At 39.9% G+C, this 22937-nt stretch overlaps 2 protein-coding genes across 11 annotated transcripts in view; both read left to right on the forward strand.

Moving 5' to 3' along the window:
• The window catches only part of LOC135201455 (protein white-like), a 122865-nt gene extending 110068 nt beyond the window's left edge, over positions 1-12797 (forward strand). For 3 of the 5 annotated variants that reach the window (XR_010311537.1, XR_010311538.1, XM_064230410.1), the window contains 3 exons: positions 10058-10229; positions 11362-11564; positions 11810-12797. The gene's annotated coding sequence lies outside the window, so the exon portion shown is untranslated. Of the gene's footprint in view, positions 1-10057; positions 10230-11204; positions 11565-11809 lie in introns of those variants that run through there. The other 2 variants (XM_064230411.1, XM_064230412.1) reach the window with 2 other exon arrangements.
• Positions 12798-14100: 1303 nt separating this feature from the next.
• The window catches only part of LOC135201457 (tectonic-like complex member MKS1), a 103475-nt gene continuing 94638 nt past the window's right edge, over positions 14101-22937 (forward strand). For 3 of the 6 annotated variants that reach the window (XM_064230416.1, XM_064230419.1, XM_064230415.1), the window contains exon 1: positions 15166-15340. The gene's annotated coding sequence lies outside the window, so the exon portion shown is untranslated. Of the gene's footprint in view, positions 14395-14434; positions 15131-15163; positions 15341-22937 lie in introns of those variants that run through there. The other 3 variants (XM_064230418.1, XM_064230417.1, XM_064230420.1) reach the window with 3 other exon arrangements.

The raw sequence follows: 22937 nt of genomic DNA on the forward strand, positions 1-22937 counted from the left end.
ACACACACACATATATAATATATATTATATCCTATATATATCTATATATATATAATATATATGTGGTATACATTGAATATAATTTATATGTATATATATGGTGTGCATATGTATAATTAATTTATATGCATCTATATATCTATATATATATATATATATATATATATATATAATATATATACTTATAAGCATATGTGGTGTGCGATTATATTTGTTTTACAAATATATATGTATACAGCGAACCGAAAATGAACAAGCACTACAATACACGTTAATGTCCTAATTACGAACAAGCCCAGTGACCCGACTAAAATAAGTCGATAGAAGAAGAAGAAGAGAAACTTCAGTCACGTGATTAGAACGTGTCGAGGCAGTAGTGAATCTAAAATTCCTGAGGCTCCTGTGAAGATCCTTCGTCCAAAATAAACGAAAAAAAAAAACATTGCCTTGTGGTTAGTCACACCAGAGAAAAATTACTTTTTCGTTTTGTTTATTTACTTTCTCATTTCTCCCTCTTCTTATTTTGTATTTGTTTATTTGTGACGAAGAATTTGGGTTCATCGTTGATCGTACTTGGCGACCTGAGAGGGGTTATTAGAGAGAGAGAGAGAGAGAGAGAGAGAGAGAGAGAGATTGATGATGAATGTTGAGTAAACTTCAGCAATAGAGTAAGACTGCGGGTGACTTTTATTTAACAGTTTCAGGGGAAGTAAGAAGTCATTATTAATATAATTTCTGGATTATTTTTGTTTATTCTTTTATATATTTCTCATTCCCTTTTTCTTCTGCGCCTTTGTCTATACAAGTAAGCATTCTATTCCTCGTTTCAAGGTAATTACGGTCTGTAATGATTATAGCAATGCTGTCATACATTACTACATGTTCGTATCTAGAATTAGCAACTAGCAATGAACTCCCAACTTATCAGTTTCCCTAATGTGAATGGACTCTTTACACAAGAATACCTTTGGTTACCTTTTTTTTTTTTTTTTTTTTATTTGGGCATGAAATTATGACGCTCTTCGTCCACGCTTTCGATTCAAACCCACGTTGCGAAAAACAGTCTCTTTTAAGAATTTAAACAAATTAAAACGTATACTTTATACCGTCTCTTATAGGAATAAAAAAAAACAAAGAATGAAAAATAAGCTTACTAAAAAAATAAAAGAAGTAAGGAATACTCTTGTACAGACTGTTTTAGGAATGAAAAAGAAAAAGAAAAAAAGATTATCAAGGAACCCTGAGAAGTAAAAGATCAGGACCCTCCTGACCAAGTTGGGCGTAGTTTGAAGTATCCTCGCTGACACCACCCAAGGGCGGCTTGGGCGGCGGCAGCGAGCGGTGCCCACGGAGGTGTGCATACCCGCCGAGTGCCAGATTTAGTGCCAACGAGGAAGTGACGTCAGCCCCGGCCCGTTTCCCCACCCTCGCTCCCTGGCATGCGGGCCAAAGTGCCCAAAACAAAAACTTTCGGCTCGGTATTTTCGTCTCAATTAGGTGGCTGCTGCATAGTAGTGACTATTGCATATCAAAGACTATTGCGCACGCGTAGCTGTTGCATATCGATGGCTGTTGCATAACAGAGACAATTGGGCACGTGTGGCTGTTGCATCTCAATGACTATTGCATATCAAAGACTATTGGGCACGTGTAGCTGTTGCATATCGATGCCTATTGCATACGTGTAGCTTTTGCACATCGGCGACTATTGCATACGTGTAGTTACTACAAGATCTAGTGACTTTTATATGCATTATACGTGTAGCTTTTTGCATATCGATGACTATTGCATACGTGTAGCTTTTGCATATCGATGACTATTGCATACGTGTAGCAGTTGCATATCAGTGACTATTGCGTGCCTGTAGATGTTGCATTACATTGACTGTTGCGTTCATGTAGTTGTTGCATATCGCGACTATTGCATACATGTAGCTTTTGCATATCGGCGGCTATTGCATACGTGTAGCTGTTGCATTGGAACTATTGTGTTCATGTAGCTTTTGCGATATGTACTATCGCATATGATGTAGTACATATCGGTCTTTATTTCATATATGAATATTGCGCATTGGTGTATATTGCATGTATGTGGTAATTACATCCAAACAGAATTGACAACAACAACAACAACAATAATATGTTTTAATCTTCTTTTCTGGCATTGATTTCGTAGTTCCAAAGAGAAGGTAACGACAAATACATTTATAAATAACACAACGTTATCAATGGCAATAAAAGGTGTTTAACCAAACACTTCATAATACATCTAAAGCAGGAAAGAAACTTCTTCTCTATAACTCTTAATCTAAGTTATCTGTTCTTGCAATTATTTGAGTGTATCACTCCTCTGGCGTCGTCCTTCCCCAAGAAGACATATTCATTCCTGGCATCCTCATCCAAGGCACTTTTGACCCGTTCACTGAATTACTTCTTTCAGGGAAATAAGCGAAGTCTTTCTTTCCTTCAGTCTTTCAAGTTCGCTTGGGAAGGTTCTGGTTTATATGGGTTCTGAGGGATTTCGAATCTGTTAAGTATGTTTGTGCATCTTTGAGTGGTTTGTGCATGATATTTGTCAAGCTAGTGTCGTTAATATTGTGCTTTTGAAGGTGAGTGGTGTACCTCTATATATCATATATATATATATATATATATATATATATATATATATATTATATATATATATATATATGCATTAAGCTACAAATGTCCTTTAATATCCAATTCGCTCTACCTCGGAATTAATACACTTTCATATATGTTAACCAAAGGGGCATTTTTTTAGTTGATAATTATTTACTCATCTCGTGGATTCGAAATCCTGATTTTTCCTCTGTCTGCTGGTTCGAATCCATGAGAGGACGTAATTATTATCAGCTAAAAAATTCCCCTTCGGTTATCATATATGAAAATATATTAATTCGAGATAGAGCGAATTGGACATTAAAGGACATTTGTAGCTTAATGCATCTATATGAATCCCGATGATGTGATAGAAATTCATATATATAAATATGTATATATGTATATATATATATATATATATATATATATATATATATATATATATATATCATATGTATTTATGTATCATGTCATGTATGTATACATATATATTATAGTATATATATACATATGTATTTATATATGTATGCATGTAGTATATATATAGTTTATATATATATATATATATATATATATATATATATATATATATACATATATATATATATATGTCCACGTGTGTATCTCTGCATACCTAACTTTATGTGGTCATTGTAGCAACGCTGTTATACTGACAGTTTGAACTCTTCTCTTTATTCAACATAACAATGTATTAAATGAAGACCATCAAACATCCTTTGTACATTGCAAAGTTGGCTCAACGTTTATCTTATAAGAGATTCTATGACATATGAAGTATAAGACCACTATTTGTATATTTAAAAGGAGCACACATGAAATCCGATGAGTATTGCAAATGTCATGATCATTCGAGCTTGCAGTTGTCTCACGTTGCAATGTGTTTAGATTTTTTGTGCATTCAATTCCAGGTTGAAACATAATTCAAAGTATCGAAACAAAAAAAATATGATTATGTATTATGCTTCACGCTCCACTGATACCCTGATGCTAGTCGTTCGTAGATTCGCGAATAATAATAATAATAATAATAATAATAATAATAATAATAATAATAATAATAATAATAATAATAATAATAATAATAATAATAATAATAATAATAATATAGATCGTGAAATAAGCTGCCATAAGTCATGAATGTAGCCCTGTAAATTCGTTTATCTGTTAGTAAGCTATTTTAAGTAGCCAAATACTGAAAACTATGCCAGAGAATGACCACATAACAAAAGACGTGTGCGTGTTATACATTTTGCATTTATTCTTTTGTAGGGCAACCACTAAGCATCTTTGACCTGAAAGAAAATATATATATCCTTTTAATTAAATAAACTATTGTTACGTAGGGTTTCGGTTTGCTTTTCGCTCACAAATAGAAGTTTGTGCACTCAAATTCGCGCTCAAAAATGTTCAGCAACCATTTAGGAAGCTGAGAAAGATCATCCCCACACTGTGCAGCTCACCATTGTGTAAAAAACCATAAAATTTCCGAAGCTCCATTTCCCTTCTGTACTTTTAGACAAACACCGCCCGCAAGCACTGGCAAGCAATGCATGCAAGCACAGAGTCCCTCCAACCCCAACTACTCGAGTCGGCCTGAAAAACCTTTCAGCAAAAAATCAGTGGAAAAATTATATTTTTTCTTCCTGATGAAATTACCCAGATGAAGTCGATCGTGCCGGGCAACCCATCGGGTATTGGCAAGAGAGCCAGAGGGCGGCAATGCCAAAAGACAAATATACCGTCCATTAATTCATAAGGACCTCATAACGAGGTGTTCCGGGGTCTCCGGACTGCCTGCTTTACGAGCGGCAAAGGTGGATGATGATGGTCTGAACTCGGATGGTTCGTTGCTGAAAGGGGAGTGACGGTTATGTGAATAAACAGGGATAATGACTATTGAAGAGGGGAAACCAGAGATAGCATGAGAAGGCAAGCATGTGTTGAGTACGAAGGTAGACGTTATGAGAGGTGTAAAGGGACAACGATTTGAGAGAAGGGATACTCGAGACAGGGACAAGATTGGCAAAGTCTGACTAGTAAGAACTGAATAGTAAAAAGGTAGTACCAGGATAAAAGGGAAAACGCTTTATGCACAGTAGATACAATGAGAAATCTGGGTCAATATGGACCATACAGAGACAGAGAGACACAGAATGTATATATAAATAAAAGGTCTAACGAACTAAAGGCTTAGATAAAAAAAGATATATTGAAAATATGACATACATGCTGAGTTGTCACACAACAAATGCTCACCTAATGATCAGATCTCATGATTAGATACAGATATATAGAAATACAGTTGCACAGAAAAGAAACTGAAATGTACACTTGCTACTTTTATTGTTGCAGAAAACCGCAACAAGTCATGTTTATAATTGGGTGTTCGAATTTTTAGATAAATGACAACTGTGAATGGTAGACAATATTAAAGAAATTTAACATAATGATGCCAGTGAGACTGCTAGGCAAGAACCAGAAGGTTGTGGAAGTTTCATGCGCATGGGTTTCATCCACAGTTCAGAAGTCAGAAGATTCAAGTGTATGTGAGAGAAATTGATACCTTTTCCCGAACTAAGTCTTATGGGAAAAATGGCTGGTTTCTGTACTTTCTTCCTAGTCAGCCCTGTATCATCAGCAAACATCTGCCTTTTTCCTATCCCACAACTATCCACTACATCTACTTTCCCTTCAATGACTTCTGGCATCATATCGCACCATAAAGATGTTAACCGCGGAGACATAACATACACTTGTCTCTGGCCCACTTCTACACCAAACCAGTCACTCTCCCGACTACATATACGAAAAGATTTATGATTTTATCATATGAGATTCTTAACCTCTTGTTTTTCCAACGTCCTACTCTTTGGCCACCAAGGAAGTATATATACACTTAGTATCGGAATTAAACCCAGAACGCCCCCCCCAAAAAAAAAAAAAAATTCTTTGTGGTTAGTGAAACAAATAACTAAAATAGGGCTGAATCTTCTCAAAATAAACTGTAAGACCTAAGAAAAACATCAAGACTTTCACTGAACATTCTCGTCTCTTTGAAGTATTGAAGAAGAATATACCAATATTATGTTAAGGACTGATCAATAGATTTGTTTTCAAAGAACAAGAAGAGGAAAATTCCAGAATGATTAAGTCATGCCAAAATACTTTCAGTAAATTTTATTATAGCTCAGGGAAAATCGTCGAAACCCTATCAAAATTATCATTTATTGCTTTCTATTAAATACTTATAATATATAACCCTTCGTATGATATTCACGAATCAAGGAAATTGCTAAATAAAACCCCCAGTTTTACTGTTGACATTATTAACTAAAAAAACTCTCATTCTAAGAAAATGTTTGTATTGAGGATATGTACAACAAAAAAGTCGCTCCACTCAGCGGTCCATTTTTCCTTTCTTTTTTTTCCCCTCCTCTAAACAGCTAATTGCCGTCTCTCACTCAACCTCACCAGATAAAATGTCGTATACCTGGCCCCAACGGAGTGCCAAGTGTTTCGAGTTTGAAATTTCTGTTCGCAAAAGCATACAAGCATAGTATCTAAATGCAAGAAAGAAACGCTTCTTATGGCCTCCTGTGTTGTAGCCTTCTCTCTCTCTCTCTCTCTCTTCTCTCTCTCTCTCTCTCTCTCTCCTCTCTCATTTTGTGGATGGCAGTTGTAGTGATGGAAATACTGAAAACAATAATATCCTCTCTCTCTCTCTCTCTCTCTCTCTCATTAAGGATGACGATTGTAGTGATGGGGATATAAAAAACAGTAATATTTCTCTCTCTCTCTCTCTCTCTCTCTCTCTCTCTCTCTCTCTCTCTCTCTCTCTCATTAAGGATGGCGGTTGTAGTGATGGGGATATCAAAAACAATAATATTTCTCTCTCTCTCTCTCTCTCTCTCTCTCTCTCTCTCTCTCTCTCTCTAGAACAAGGATACCTGTAATGGTTATGTAGATACTGAAAACAGTACTCTCTCTCTCTCATTCTTAACTGAGATGTCAATAATGGCGTCGACGATACTGGCAATATATAATATAATAATAATAGTAGTACTCTGGGTCTTTCACTCCTTATAACTGCATCCCTGAGTGAATGCACTACACCATCACTCATGTATTGTATAACAATACTCACATAAGACTTCATAACCTGTAAGAAAATGACGTCACCAAACGATGACGTCATCATTTTAGTTGGTTGCTCGGTAGTGAGATGACCTCCTTATAAGGACACTGTCAACTTCGTCTCTTCTGAGGATCCCGGCTACCTGATATGCCCTGAAATGGTTAACTTTTGTATTCTGTTTTCCCCTTATGATATTCTTATTCGTTTTTTCGTGTTTTGGGATTCATCAAAAGATTTCATTCAAGACTTTGAAAATGGGCAAAAGTTTCATTCATTATCCTCAAATAGGTTTTTTTCTTTTTCATGTAAAAGTTTCCCAGTTTTTCTAAAAGATGAATATTATTTTGGGTTCTGTCTCGTTTATCTCAGGAAGGGCGAATGTTATCTAATGTCCCCACCTGTGCTTCTGTATATGATTATATTTTCTTTTTTTTTCACGAGAATTTTTGGTGTTCCCTTTCTCATCTTCTTTGTCATTTTGAAACGTAAGAACACGTTTTATCCAAAGTTTCTGCGTTTACTTTCACCCTAATCTTGTACGAGAAGAATTTGGCTCGGTGTTTATCTTCTATCTCCCCTTGAAATCCCAGTCCTTTCTCCTCGTTTTATATTCGCGAATGTCTCCCGAAGTCTTTCTTAAAAACTGTTTTATACGACAGCGCCTCCCAGCACAGCTGTTTACTAATTCGCGCCCCGCCACCCAGACCTGATTCTGCCGCTTCAAATAAATTCCTGGTTCGTGTCTTCTCTCTCTCTCTCTCTCTCTCTCTCTCTCTCTCTCTCTCTCTCTCTCTCTTTTTTTAGTAATGAAGATATTTATTACTTCCTCGAGACTCGGTGTCGGTGCCAATTTCCCCTTTCAAGGTCTGCCCCTTTTATTCTGGTTTTGAAAAAAATAATTTCTCGTAGTGTTTCTCGTCCTTGGCTTCTTGTCTTTCGTAGCTGGTGTTCGGTGGCGAAAGGAGAAAAATACTTAGAATCTTATATACAAATTGAACAGTATTCGGAGACATAAATAGATACGAGTATTTAATAGTTTTTGACAACTTTGGTAACGTACCGAGATATAGGCCTACCGTACAGAAGCACTGATCTAAACCTACAATTGCGGTGGTTTGAAACGAATATGTACGATCCGTTCTCTCGATTATTTTTAAAATTAGGACAGAAATAGTGACTCTACGTTACCTCAGAGCTTTTCGAAGATAAAATCACAAATCCACAAATTAGACGAGAAGAGCTTTTCCTCAACGGAAGCGCTTTGTGAGCGGAGAGACTAGACTTATTTGTTGGGAGCGTTGCAGGTGTTAGTCTTTAAGATAAGAAGTGAGGGGGATTTATCTTTCACCTGTTTTTCTTCTGAAGGGAATGATATTTATAATGCCTTTGCCAGTTGAGAGAGAGAGAGAGAGAGAGAGAGAGAGAGAGAGAGAGAGAGAGAGAGAGAGAGAGAGAGAGAGAGAGAGAGAGAGAGAGAGAGTGTGTCAGTGTTGTGTATGTATTTCTTAAAACCAAACGATTGTAGGCTTATGATATTCGGACAAACTTTTAATGAAATAAAGTGATACATCTATTAACCAGGGAGTCATGTCTAATCATTTATGTTATATTGGGCCAACTCGAAATGATCTCTGTACCAATCACAAAATGGGTGTACAATTCTCTTTCATACATCCTCCATAAACTCCCCATAAACCTGTACGAAAGAGAACTTTGCATTTCAGCCTTTATGCCAATTGCTAACTTGAATTAGGCCGTCTTTGCAATAAGTTCCTACGCGTCCGAGCCATCCAATACTATTTTTCTCGTAACACTTGTTCAGTGTAATACAAGGGCTTTTTTTTTTCTCTCCTGTGATGAGTAAGTAAAGGGTAGGAAAGGTAAACTTGGGAGTTTATTTTGAGCATACAGTATAGCTGCTTTGTAGCCTCCCTTACCAAGGTTTTGTACAGCCCATTCCTTCAGACCCCAGACCCCAGCTGCTCGGGGGGGTGGTGGGGGGGGGGAGGCAGAGGGAAACCTACTGTACACATGCTTTTTTGGGGGGTGAGGAAAGGGGATTTCGTTTGGGGATGAGTTATATAAAGAGCCTTTCATAAATTAAGGGGATGTGAGGGATGAACTGTTAATTATTTATGCTCTTTTTTTTATAGTAAATTTGAATAAAAACCTGAGAGTTGCAGCAGTGACCTGAATCTAGCTTTCTCATCCGAAGGTCTGCAGACCTTTCAGTTTGATGCTTCTGTCTAGCCCAGACCTGAAGTAGAAAAGAAAACTTATTGGAAACAGGGACAGTAGTTTGTAAAACTGAGGAAAATGATCTACCCGCCAGCTACATTAAGGAAAGTTATGGTGATCTGGGGAAACAAAAGTAGCGGGAGAATTCCCTATAAGAGCACTTCGTTGTGCAAGATGTTCATCGCTAGAACTTGGATTGAAAATTGCTCTTAAAGGAACGTCTTCAACATTGACATCAAAAAGAGTTTCCATTAAACGGGTCCAATACGAATTTGGGAATGAATTGATTTCATCTATACACCGAATTGCTTGAGATGGCCACGAATTTCTATTTGTTTCCCGTCCTCCCCTTCCTGCGTGAAAGTCATCTTCCAAGACTTTAGAGAAATAGTAATAGACTTGTTCCTTTGTATTGTCTTCGTGTCCTCGAATCACTTTCCCACTGTTTCAAGAAACGTTTGAGAACCTATACTTGCTATCTATCCAGACATCATTCTGAGACATTTTGAAAGAACTTTAGCTAACATATTTTCCCATATACCCCCTATCCTTTCAAGAGGTCATAACCTGATACAAGAAACGTTTGATAATTATTCTCTCCTTTATCTTCCTTTTCGCGAGACTTACGCTTATAAGAAACGTTTGAATAACTTAAAGGTCCTTTTCCCTATCATCAATTGTTCGCCTTCCGATACTTGCAAGAACCGTTTCCTGATTTTTCCTGCAGTCTTCCTTTTATCCAGAGATTACCTTCCTCCAACATTTCGAAGAAACGTTTATTTCGCCCTTCAAATGTCTCCGTTTGATCCAGCAATCGTCTTTCACCACTTAAAGGAACGTTTTCTAACTTATCCTTGCTTCTTCTTCTTCTTCCCTTTTCCTGCAGTCTTCCTGTTATCCAGAGGTCATCTTCCTCCAGCACTTCGAAGAAACGTATATATCGCCCTTTGAATGTCGCCGTTCTGTCCAACAATCATCTTTCAACACTTTTAAGGAACGTTTTCTAACTTATCCTTGCTTCTTCTTCTTCTCATCCAGGTGGCAGCTTTCGACACTTGACAGAAACACACTCACCAACACTTCGACTCCGACTCTCACTCCAACCTCTTCAAAATGGTGGTCACATCCCGTATGCTCGCTGCCCACACCAACGGCTACCCAATTGACGCCAAGGCGAGGTTCTGGTCCAACTACTACAGGTCACTGAAAGGTCAGTATGAGCTGGGACGTTCTGAGGATTGCGTGTCAATGCATATATAAGTGAGATGATATTATATTAGATTATTATGTTAATGGTCGCTTTGCTCTTCATTTGCCTAAGACATTGTTATAGTTCCTTGCTCACAAAGACTGAGTCGGTGGACGGATATCGTTTGTAGTAGAAAGTTATTGATATATACAGACAGATGTTTACAGTAACCGTAGGTGGCTTCAGATCTTTGCAGCCAGTATTGCAGTTGTCATTTATATACCAAATTAATACCAGTAATGAAAAATAAACTCAAACATTTCTTTCGCATCTCTACCACCGACTGAATGACACCGGTCTTTGTAGGCAGTCTAGATTTACTCATTATAGTTTAAATTGGCTAATTACATCAATGGCTTTAACATAATGGCGAAGACTAAAGTCTCATCAATTTACATAACACTTTATACAGTCACTGAATTATAATACCCTTCAACATGGATGAAGCCATTCTTGTTAAGCGAAGTCCTATTCTGTCACTGCGGTCAGTGAAATTCACAAAAATCCTTCGTGAAGTACGCACCTGTGTATCAGGAGAAGGATGCAATAAAGTGCTATCCTTTTACTGACGTCCTTACCCACCCGCCCACCCTGCTTAAATAATTACACCAATAAATAAATAAACCAATAAAACTTTAATAAATGGGAAATTAAAAGACTAAAAGGGTTTTTCACACAGCTGAATTTGTATTTGACCAAGGCTCGGCTCGTCGACAGAATTGTAACCAAAAGACTGTGTAAGTAATAGTGAACTGCAAGATTCAGTTTCTGTGTCACTCAGGAGACCCGGATCCCTTAAAGCCTTATCACACAGTCACATCGACGCAGCAAGTATGCATAAACAACACAACACGGTCTAACAACACACTTAAACTGTACCTATATAAAAAAAAGTATAAAATTGTACATAGAATCCCATTTGTAACCAACTTACAGAAGCAGCCACTCCTACTCCCTCCTCTTCCTCCTATTCTCCATCGTCATCCTCCCTCCTCGCCTCCAAAACCACCTCCTCCCACCCATCCTCTGCCGGGAACTGTGTGGCTTTGACACTTACAGGCCTCCCTCCCGTCGAATACTACTGGGACTACAGATATCAGCAAAGAAGAACATCGCCCCCGCGTTTCCGAGATGTTACCTTTCCGTGGTGGCACCTCATCCCCGAGCTCAGGCCCGATGACCTACCCAAAGACTACATACCCGCTCGTTCTAAACACGATCTCACCCTCCGTCCGTCCTTCTTGTCACCTGTGAAGAAGAAGTACATCTGGACCACACACCCACAGCGGAAGAACTGTAAGTCCTCGTCTCTTTTGTCTGCTGTGTTGTTTTTTCAAATGCTGTATAGTGACAGTGCAGTACTTGACAGGCGTCTTTCATGGTCAATATTTTGCCCTCCTACTGACACCTAAGTTGCAGTATTATTAGATACGACTTGAAACACACAATGTAATTTTTCTTCCTTGTTAACGATTCACTTTGAGAACATCATCAGCCTATCATGAGAGTTACTAAATAAGAGCCCTTTCCTCTTCTTGCAGATTACCTCTAGTAAGCATGAAGAGAACGAGGTGATGGACTCTGTACGCTGTGGTGCAAAGGAAGTGATTTATTTTTCTCTATAGAGTATATTGGAGATATATTATTGTTATTATAATCATATTAGCATAGATTAAAGAGCTCCTGTGTTTTATATATTATATACATGCTGAAATACTAAGGCTTCATCATGGCATATACGATTGTTTAATGGGGTTTCTAGTTTGGTTCCTCGTAAATTGTACAAAATACATAAAAGTGACGTGTTATACTACACGCTCGCCTTGTGTATGTAAATGCATAAGTACAGGCACATAAATAGTCCTATTTACTTCAAAAGAAAATCTGTATGCCTGCATGTCCATTATTCCCAGCGCAGAAACATTCTTCAGATGTCTGGAATGTTTTTGACACCTGTCAGTAATGCCAACAGTATAGTATGTCCAGTAGGCCTAGTGCCAGATGAATCAAGGAACCGTCAAAGTGTGAACAAAGAACAGAAGCCTGATGAAAATGGGTATATCTCGAGTGAAAAAAAAGTTTTTTGATCATCACGTATATCTTATATTATATCTAAGACTACACTAACGTGTGTTGAGGTTGTTCCGATAATTTTCCCGTTTATTTTCGAACCTTTCATTTCTGTGATATTTTCTTGTGTTCTCCTTTTAACTTCTCAGTAATACGTTTAGTTTGGTCATTTTTTCCCCTCCGGTTTCTTTAACTCTTATTTAGAGGATTAACTGTTCTCAGTTAACCATCTACAAATTCAAGGGAAACCTAGGCCTATTCGAGGCAGATGAGCTGACAAATCCTCCGCCAAAAGTCATTTATTGTTCTGTTTTCTACTCCTAAGCTTGAGTTTCTCCCTTTTATTTCTCCATTTTGTCAACGAAGATCAACTTTATACAAAGGATATCTATTCCTGTAGCCTCTGTTTATGGCGATCATTCGACTTTATATTGGAAGAAAATATAGATCTATGAACTACGCTGAAGTCTTATTAAACCTCCTTTTGTATTTGAGTTCCTTTATCTTTAGGTGGTGAACGTCTTCTTGAATTGCATACTGTGTTCGCTTTTATACGAGTGTGTTCTTGTCAAAGCAGTAAATAACTATACTGGGTCACTCCTCACCAAATCGCTCTTCATCCAAGAAAAGCGAAAATCCAGATAGGGTTTCTAGTTATTTATATAAACAAATGTTTGGATAACTCGCAAACTCAGTCTATTTTATAGTCCTAATTTTCCTTATAGTGTAGTTTCTTGCTAGATAGCCAGATACTGCGTGATACTGCACCCGTGCCGATGGGTTATATAAATAGCAGCGGCATTAAATACTCACAGGTCAATTTCCATCCATCCAGTTAGCTCTAGTCCTGCTGAAAATATGATTTTTATGTCCTTATTTAAGTAGTCTCCTGTGAATCCACAAACTTACCTTTTGGCATACAATATATTACAGGAAATAATAAGGCACTAGTGATCCTACATTAAATTTATATTTAACACCCATGAACCACCTTGACTGTAGATGTAAATTCAACTTGTTCAAATGCTACTCAGAGGGTGCATACATTTGACAACGCCAAAGAAGCAGATACACTACCTCAGAAGCAGCCAACAATTCTGGAGGTTTCTTTATCATGGCCTGGCGATCTATTTGTCAGCAGATTTTTTAATGGTAAGTTGCCAGGGTACAATTATGGTACTTTCAGACTCTGTGGGCATGGTTATATAGTTGCCAAAAAGGATCCCCATGAAACTTGAAAGCTGCTATTTCTGCAAAACACATTTGTGGACATTCCCATCAAGATTATGGCCTTTGTTTTGTAGAGATAGCCAAAATTTCAAGAAAATTTAAAAATTGCCACATCCCACGTACGTTAACAAAGTTGAATGAAATATTCCTTAGCTTTACATACAGATCCGTGTAAGAATCTAGCTAAACTTTGTTTAGTCCATATCCCACTATTTCACAAAATTTCATTGAAATTCACCCATACCTTTTTTGAGTTATCTTATTGACAAACGAATCAACAAACATTGGCGAAAACATAAACTCCATTTAACTTAATGAGGCAATGTGGCATCTCAACAGTGTGATTTGGGAACAGACACTATAAACTTAATGGAAAAAAACTCGTCTTGAAATAGAGATGCATAAAATATATATATATATATTCATATATAATATATATATATATATATATAAATATATATATATATATATATATGTGTGTGTGTGTGTGTGTGTGTGTGTGTGTGTGTGGTGTGTGTGTGTGTATGTGTGTTCGTGCGTTCACTTTGTTTGGTTTTAAGTATAGCCCTCCACAGGGAGAATTCCTTCTCTGACGGGCCCTTCTACGTTTTCAAAATAAGGTGCTTCTTATATTTTAAAATTGCGTACGTGTGTGTGTGTGTGTATTCGTGGAACTCATTCTGGTCCGCTGGCCACTATTTGGTCGACTCAGCCGGGAATGGGTATCAGCACCATCTGTAGTTAGAAAAGCCACATCCTTAATGACCTGAGAAACGGAAGGATCTACCCTTCCCGAGCTACCCCTTCAAAGGGAAAAAATGAACAGGTAGGTTTAGAAACAAGAGCCCGGCGTGGCATATAGCCAGCTTAATTTGTGATAACAACAGGTAATGGGGTATGGTGAAAATATATACGTACATATTGTCCTTCTGATATTTCGTCCATTTGTAGCCTACACTGATACCTCAACATCTGATATCTGAAAGGAAGATATAACTTGACTTCATTCAAACACACAAATAAACACACACACACACACACACACACACACACACACAAAGTTATTTACCGACAATACTCTCTCTCTCTCTCTCTCTCTCTCTCTCTCTCTCTCTCTCTCTCTCTCTCTCTCTCTCTCTCTCAACACATACGGATATGTTATTTTTGTGTTAAAAAGGTCAGCCAGAAATAAGCATGGAAAGTTCCAGTCGTGAGATGAGAGGATCATAAACATCCAGTTTAATCATCTATGATCACAGATATATAAACCACTGCTACAAAATCTATCTTGTTCATTTTTGTCATTGCTTTTTTAAATAAAATTCGTATTGCAGAATCTCGGTAACTCTAACAATGCTGAGTAAATCTTTACTTTAATGCAACAACCACTCTCATGGTAAACATCTAGATAACAGTAAATTTCGTTACATTATAGTATAGTTTTTGTACTAATGTAATTAAACTGACTTAAGATCATAGCCATACGGGGTTCAGGGATTAAGTGACGGTTTAACCTCAAATACTGGTGTTGATAAAAATGAAAATCGTCACTTACCAAGATGGTAGGTAAAGCAGCTGATTTGTGTAAATAGTATCCAATCTAAAGTAAAATGTGATCACTTGCCAAAAGTCAAATTGTCAACTTCAAAAGTAAACAAAAAAGTATGATACCGCTTGTTGACGTAAAGCGGTAAATATTAAGTTAACTGTTAACGAATTTACTTTGTTATTATACGTCAGTGGCGTGTTCCTGGTTGATTTAATGTATAAAGGTTAGTATTTTGTAATTATAGCCAGGTTTATATGGTAGACCATGATAGCTACCTCAAGTACCTAGCTACCTACCAGGTATTATATAGCTACCTAGTAGGTACTACCTACCTTATTAGGTAGGTACCTACCTAGTACCTAGTAGTAGAGGCCGCCGCGGATAAGTACCCTAGATCCACCCAAAATTGTCCAAACCTTACTCCTTCAACTACTAGCTATAGTAGTAGGCCTAGGTCAGACCTAGGCTGTCAGCCGGTAGTCGTGTGCTTGATTCTTGCTTTAGGCATTGGCTTGGTTACGGTTTACCTATAGCCTAGTACTTAATACTAGGTAGCCTTAGCCTAGTAGCGATGTATGACATAGGCTAGCTAGCCTTAAGGCACGAATGCAGATTAAGGGGTCAGGGCTACTGTAGGCTTTTTAGACATTTTCGGGGGAACATGACCTAACCAAACTTACCTTTACTTAGGGTTAAAAACCGCATGGTACGGGGTGGACCATGTACGATCAATGTGTACAACCCCAAGAAAAGTACATTATAACGCGTCCTGACACCGGAGTAGAGGTCTTTAGCTCTGTTTCTCACCAACAACAAGTCGCGTCTGATGCCCAACTCCTATGTCAGGATGCGTTATACCTAATGTACTTTTTTTGGGGTTGTACACATTGATCGTACATGGTCCACCCCTGTACCCTAATTAGGCTAGCTAGCCTTTACCTAAACCTCAGATGCTGTGTTTTAACCAGGCTTGTGGGCTTGGCCCCCTGGACCTCACCCTCGCAATTTGTGACCTTACTTGGCACTTACCCAACATTGTAGTCTTGGTGCAGCTTGGCCCCCTGGAGCAATTCGTGACCCCTTACTCTGCATTGTAGCCTAGGTAGATACCCCAAATTAATTTCCATTACCTAGTAGCCTATATTGCATACAGTCCCTGAACACCTGCATTAGCCTTGCACACTGACCAGCTCGAACTATATCCCCAGAATTTTATCTACAAAATGGGTAATTAACTGTCAGCACTACCAATGCTGCAGGTTAAATTTTGTCAAATGAGTTACCTGAGGTACCATTGGCAATGCTGCTGTAACTATCAGCTGACGGAGGCTGACATCCTCAATTGTTATTATAGTTCGCCGTGCTATGTGGATGTGTTTCCGCATCAAGCGAACTTTCAGTCATTTAGCCCGACTCCCATGTAAAGAATTTTTTAAATTTTGGATAAAAGATTACGATTTTGGCATGTTATGAATGTCTTTTTTCCTGGATTTACGCTTTATTGACTGGATTCTCTCCTGGTTTTGACTTTGGATCAGTACTTTGGACTAGCTATGGATAATTTAGAAAAAAAAAAATTTGTCTTCTGCTAGCGCCTCTGCTTCCGTTTCTTCTACAGCTTCGACGACCAAGCCTTCTACTGCTGGAGAAGTTGCCGCTCATCGGTTCTGCACGTCCTGCAATGGTAGGATGAGTACCCTCAAACATGCTCAGGATTCTCTTTGTATTTTATGTAGGAATGTTCGGTGTAGTATCACTCAGAGATGTGATGAGTATATGTCTTGGTCACTAGATCAAATGGAACATTACATGAAACAGAAAATCCTTAGCCTCGAAGAGTTAGTGCAGGTCAAGATCAGTTGTAGGGGTACTCATTTGTTCCTCATCTGAATCCAGTCATTTTGATTACTTGAGAAGAGGCATTTATAAGTTGAGTGGCATTACTGCACTCCAGGTGAATAAAGAGTAAATTTGTATTTAAAGCTGTACTTTTAGTAGAGTTGAAAATAAGATTATCCTGTTTTATTGTGTCCTTTGAACATTTCTCACATTCATTTTGGTAGCAAATTAGTTTTAAGAGATACTGGATTACCTTTACCCACCATCCTAAAATTATGGAGTTCCATTGTGGAAAGCCTGGGTTTTGGGTGAACAAAAAAACAAAACAGTGAAGTACTGTGATGTATTCTAACCAAACCCAATCTAGGGTTCCAAGTCCCTACCTACCTTGTCCCCCTTTGTATCTCCATACATAATCTAACCTAGGGCACTGTATATGAAATCAAGAATTGGGTTGCAACCCAATGTAACTAAGATGTTGATCATTACTATGTTACTTGGCTGGTGGGGGGTTGGATAACCCCCTTCCCTACCTAACAAAAGTTAGGTCACATCATGTCACTTGAATCTTACCTTAATCAGAACTTGGCCAAGGGTACCATGCTGATTTTAAAAGACATCCATATTTTTCTTGTGTTTTATTTTCCCCCACCCAAAAACCCTGGTTTCCCACTTGGACCCCATATAAATTTGTTACTAAAATGAATGGTAGAAACTCGCAAACCACATTATAAGAAAGCTTCACCATAAATTTTGCGACAGAGCCGCTTTAATTTATAAACAATTGCTGCGCTGCACACATCAGCACCAAATAGCCATGACTACAAACTGAAGCTGGTTCTTTTCAAGCAGAGTCTGAATTCCAAAATCCATCATCACTGGTAAAACTTAGAACCAAAGAACTAATCAGGTTTCAGCATTGTCCATGACTCACATTTCTGTACAAAAGTAACAGACATTCAAAATAGTACAGTGGTCCTTCCTTACCCACAATGCATTAACACAAAAAAATCTAATCAGTGACTTCCACTCTCATGCAGTTTGAAAATTAACACTAAACTAAAGTCTCAGTGGGTAATATTCATCAATAAATATCTCAGTAACAGTGAATTTATAATTAAGTTTAATACTCTTTTTATATGCAAACAATGCAAATTAAATGAATAAAAAGGATAAAAATAATAAACATTTTGAAAATCTTTTAGTTAAAAAGTTAGAATAAAAGTTAATGATTAAAAAAGAAATAATAAAGAGAATAGAAATAGTAGTTAATGAAAATAAAAGCATCTTTAGAAGACTTATGAACAAAACAAAAACCTCTGATATTGAGAGCTGATACTAAATTTAAAAAAAAGGCCAAATAAATAGTTTTCTGGGCTCAGCCGTGTCGCTCCCGTGAAATGTGTCTGCTTTAGCACTATTTGGGTTGCTTTGGTAGTGTTTAACACTCGCCCCAGTTTTATACCGACACCTTTTATATAGGTGAGCGAGTCAGAGGCTTCTGACATGTCCAATTTAGCAGTTCTCTGGTATTATAGCAATATTTTACTAGAAATAGTGCTAAAGCAGACACATTTCACTGGGCGACACGGCTTCCTCGCCCAGAAATAGATTTTTCCTATCGTCAAAATCCCTTTTTTTTTTTTTTTTTTTTTTTTTTTTTTTTTTTTTTTTTTTTTTTTTTTTTTTTTTTTTTTTTTTTTTTTTTTTTTTTTTTTTCTAAAGGGTCCACAATAATACAAAGTGTAAAAAGTTTGTGTATAATTTTGAAGACTTTACAGAAAGCTTTCGAACCCTTCCCTGGGTTCATCTTCAGTCCAAATGAACAAAAAGTTACGACAAGTACAGAGGTAAAAAAACAAGAGTCATTGAAGATCGTTGACAACGGTCGTTAGCTCGTTAATGGGCCAGGTGAAGAAAGAGGGTAGTTAACAACAACTAGGTGATACCCTCTCCCCTATCAATCCATTCTTTGGGGGTGGGGGGGGGGGGGGGGGACTGCAAATTCCTGTTGGAATCTTCGTACAGGTTTTGTTGCCAACATTACATGAAGTCCTTCATGCCAAGGGAGTAGATTGGGCCCACCGGTTATCAGACTCCCCCGGGGCAGCGGTTACCAATGGGACTGGAAGAGGCGAGGCAGAGGCTGCATCAGGAGAGGGAAAAACAGAGCCTGTCCTACAGTTAAAATCTTTTAAAAACATACTAGTAATATAAAAATTAATAAATGGGTCTTCGTTAACAAAAGACTTGTTTCCTTTGAATGATTCTCCCAAACTTATAGCAGCTCCCGCGACTAGTCGTCTGACATTTACATTGTTACTTTTAAAGATAATTTTAGCCTCGTTCCAGTTGGGTCTATGATCATTCCTGAATGCATGTGCTACTATTGCGCTGTTTTGTGATTGTAGTTCTAAGCTCGCTTATGTTCGCCTCAAGACGTATATCTAGTCCCAGTCCACTTTCACCAAAAATATTCACTATTACAATCCATACACGGTAGTTCGTAAACGCCTGGGACTATGGGATTTTTATCATTGTTATTGTTTCTTACGAGGGAACGTCTTAATGTATTTTCATATTTGAACACTGTTTTAGTTTCCTTCTGACTTTTGTTGATATGTCCACTTATATTCTTTACTTCTGGATCAAAGGAAAAACCAAAAAGATATTTGTCCCTTCCCTTTAATCCAGAAGTAAAGAATATAAGTGGACATATCAACAAAAGTCAGAAGGAAACTAAAATTGTGTTCAAATATGAAAATACAATAAGACGTTCCCTCGTAAGAAACAATAACAATAATAAAAATCCCATAGTCCCCAGGCGTTTACGACTACCGTGTATGGATTGTAATAGTAAACATATTTTGTGAAAGTGGACGGGGACTAGATATACGTTTGGTGCGAACATAAGCGAGCTTATTGAACTACAATCACAAAACAGCGCAATAGTAGCACATGCATTCAGGAATGATCATAGACCCAACTGGAACGAGGCTAAAATTATCTTTAAAAGTAACAATGTAAATGTCAGACAACTAGTCGAGGGAGCTGCTATAAGTTTGGGAGAATCATTCAAAGGAAACAAGTCTTTTGTTAACGAAGACCCATTTATTAATTTTTATATTACTAGTATGTTTTTAAAAGATTTTAACTGTAGGACAGGCTCTGTTTTTCCCTCTCCTGATGCTGCCTCTGCCTTGCCTCTTCCAGTCCAGGTAACCGCTGCCCCGGGGGAGTCTGGAATAACCGGTGCCCAATCTACTCCCTTGGATGAAGGACTTCATGTAATGTTGCAACAAACCTGTACGAAGATCCAACAGGATTGCAGCCAGAAGGATTGATAGGGGAGAGGGTATCACCTAGTTGTTGTTAACTACCCTCTTTCTTCACCTGGCCCATTAACGAGCTAACGACCGTTGTCAACGATCTTCAACGACTCTTGTTTTTTTAAATTTACCTCTGTACTTGTCGTAACTTTTTGTTCATTTGGACTGAAGATGAACCCAGGGAAGGGTTCGAAAGCTTTCTGTAAAGTCTTCAAAATTATACATGGACTTTTTACACTTTGTATTATTGTGGACCCTTTAGAACATTATATATACTCTCGTGATAGAGAGTTTTTCCCTACTAAATAGTTTTTTATCGTAGATTTTGCGTATGAAATTAATAAAGTTAGTGCCATTGCCATTAGCAAATTTCACATAAGACAGTTGTTAAATTGAACACATTATTGTTCCGACACGCCATACAAACCTTCGGTCCTTTTACAATAGGAAGATACTAGCGGCAGCTGGATAGGTCGTAAGCTTTCGAACAAGGGGTTCGGTAGTTAACTGCCTTGTCCGAACAGGCCGCGCTTGCGCGCGACTGGGAGGTAAACAAATCACTTTTGCTTTCGGCCTCACAGTGGATGGACGTGTGTGTTCGCTCTCTGCCCGCTGCTCGTCGTTTTGCTTTCTTGTTTGTTTGTAATTGTGTATGAAAGATTGTAAGTACAGTATTCTCTCTTTTCATATTAATTACGCTGAAATCATTAATGATGGAATCTCCGCGCCTCGCTACCCCAAGGAGACTTTGCCCGGGTACCGAAGGGCGCAAATGTGGGAAATTCAGATCTTTCCCCGAGATAGACCCTCATGTTTTTGTGTGCTCGGTGCCGGGGGCGCGAATGCACCCGGGCCGAGCCCTGTGATGTTTGTATGAAAACTGGTCGGAGGCGCAGTGGACATTGTATGAGGGCAGGAAGAAGCGAAGGCCTGCAAAGGAGTCGTCGGAAAGCTCTCCCGCGACTCCTTTGGTGACGGACACTTCGTCTTCTTTCCTGCCGCCCGCTCAACTTCCACGTCTCGCGCCTTCCCCTTCGGGGGCGGTGTCTAGGTCCTTCTCCTCTCCCGATGTGTCGAGTGTGGAGGAGGGCGCTAGATACCCCGACGTAGAGTTGTACTCTGGGTCCTCTATCCGCTCGTCTTCGCGCGAGCGGGGTAGAGGATCCTCCTAATCACCCGACTTTTGTTTTTTGCCTCTCAGGTGCGGTTGCCGTGAAGGATGACCTCGGACAGGTGTGGGCGTCGTTGGGACTGCAGGGCGTGCCGAGTGTCCAGGGGCTGTGCTCTATCATCTCGCTGGCTCCGTGGCGGTTACGCACGCTACGGTCACAACCACCACCACGACCCTGACAACACCTGGCTACGCGTCACCTCCTCACCTGGTGTACACCCAGCACGCGGTCTCTGTGACACCCACAACATCGGTTGCAGCGGCCAGTCGCCGTAACTCGGGGGAGTGTGATGCCGACCACCTGGGTTTGCCGTGTTGCCACGACCGGACTTCATGTGCCCGAAGAGCTCGCCCCTGGACCTCCCACCGTGCCGATGATGTCTGTGCCGCTGGTTAGACCATCTGTACCGTCCACACAGCCTGCCGTACCTGCCGTGACCACCGCTGCTGTTCCTGTTCTGCTCCTGCCGTCTCGACTGCCGTTCCTGTGATGCTCGCACCTGCTGATGTTGTCCCTGTTCCTGGCGCCGCTGCTCCCGATGCTGGTCTGTTCGGACAGGTACGTCCGGGCCCTGTTGCTTCGGCAACAGCAGCCCCGGCTCCGTCCTGGATGACAGACCTGACGTCGGTCCTGAGGAGGTTGACGAAGAAGAAGAGGAAGAGGAGGAAGGTGTCGTCGTCGTCTTCATCGTCTTCTTCGTCGTCGTCGTCTGCCGCCTCTTCCCCTTCTTCTTCTAAGGCTCCCCTGCCTAAGAAGAAGAAGGTTGCCTCCCCCCCCCCTAAGAAGTCTCCTTCGGGCAGCTTCTAAGGGCCCGTCTCGCTCTGGTGAGACGGGGGGTTCTTCCGCTGGTCGCCCACCTGCTCCTTCGGGGAGCAGACCCGTCTCTTCTCCCGCAAGGAAGAAGACTACGGGGGCCAGAGGGGTGCCGGCTAACACCGGCACTTCCTCACCTGCTGTTAGTGGTTCGGCCACGGCAGCAGGATCCGTCTCGGCCGCTCGTTCGCGAGAGGTACCGAGTGTACGGTCGCCTACCAGCGACCGTGCAGCCAGGAACCAGACCTCTGAGTCCGCTCAGCGTCAGGTTCACGGCACGGAGCGGAAGACTGGTGACAGCCGCTCACGCGACTCTCACCAGACCAGCTCTCGCTCTCACGGCGAGCGGCTGGCTACCCGGGCGGACGTGACGGTCCACGACCGGCCCACGGGCTGAGGCTGGGAAGAGGTCCCCGCCGTTCGCCGGCACCAGCCACGGCTGGTACCAGCGAACTGACGCAACCTTGTGATATTGCACCGGTCTCATCACCGTGACAGTGGAGCTCGCGGTCGCCTGACCGTCGCTCTCTACAGAGAGCGTATCGGGTACGGCGAACCAGCACCCAGCTCCTCTGCACACGAGACCGGGGGCCGCTGTTCTCGTTCCAGCCGTTCTCCACAGCGAGACGGCTCGAATAGCTCTGCAGCTCGATCGCCACCGCTGGGT

Source organism: Macrobrachium nipponense, chromosome 28 (assembly GCF_015104395.2).
Source record: "Macrobrachium nipponense isolate FS-2020 chromosome 28, ASM1510439v2, whole genome shotgun sequence".
NCBI lineage: Eukaryota > Metazoa > Arthropoda > Malacostraca > Decapoda > Palaemonidae > Macrobrachium > Macrobrachium nipponense.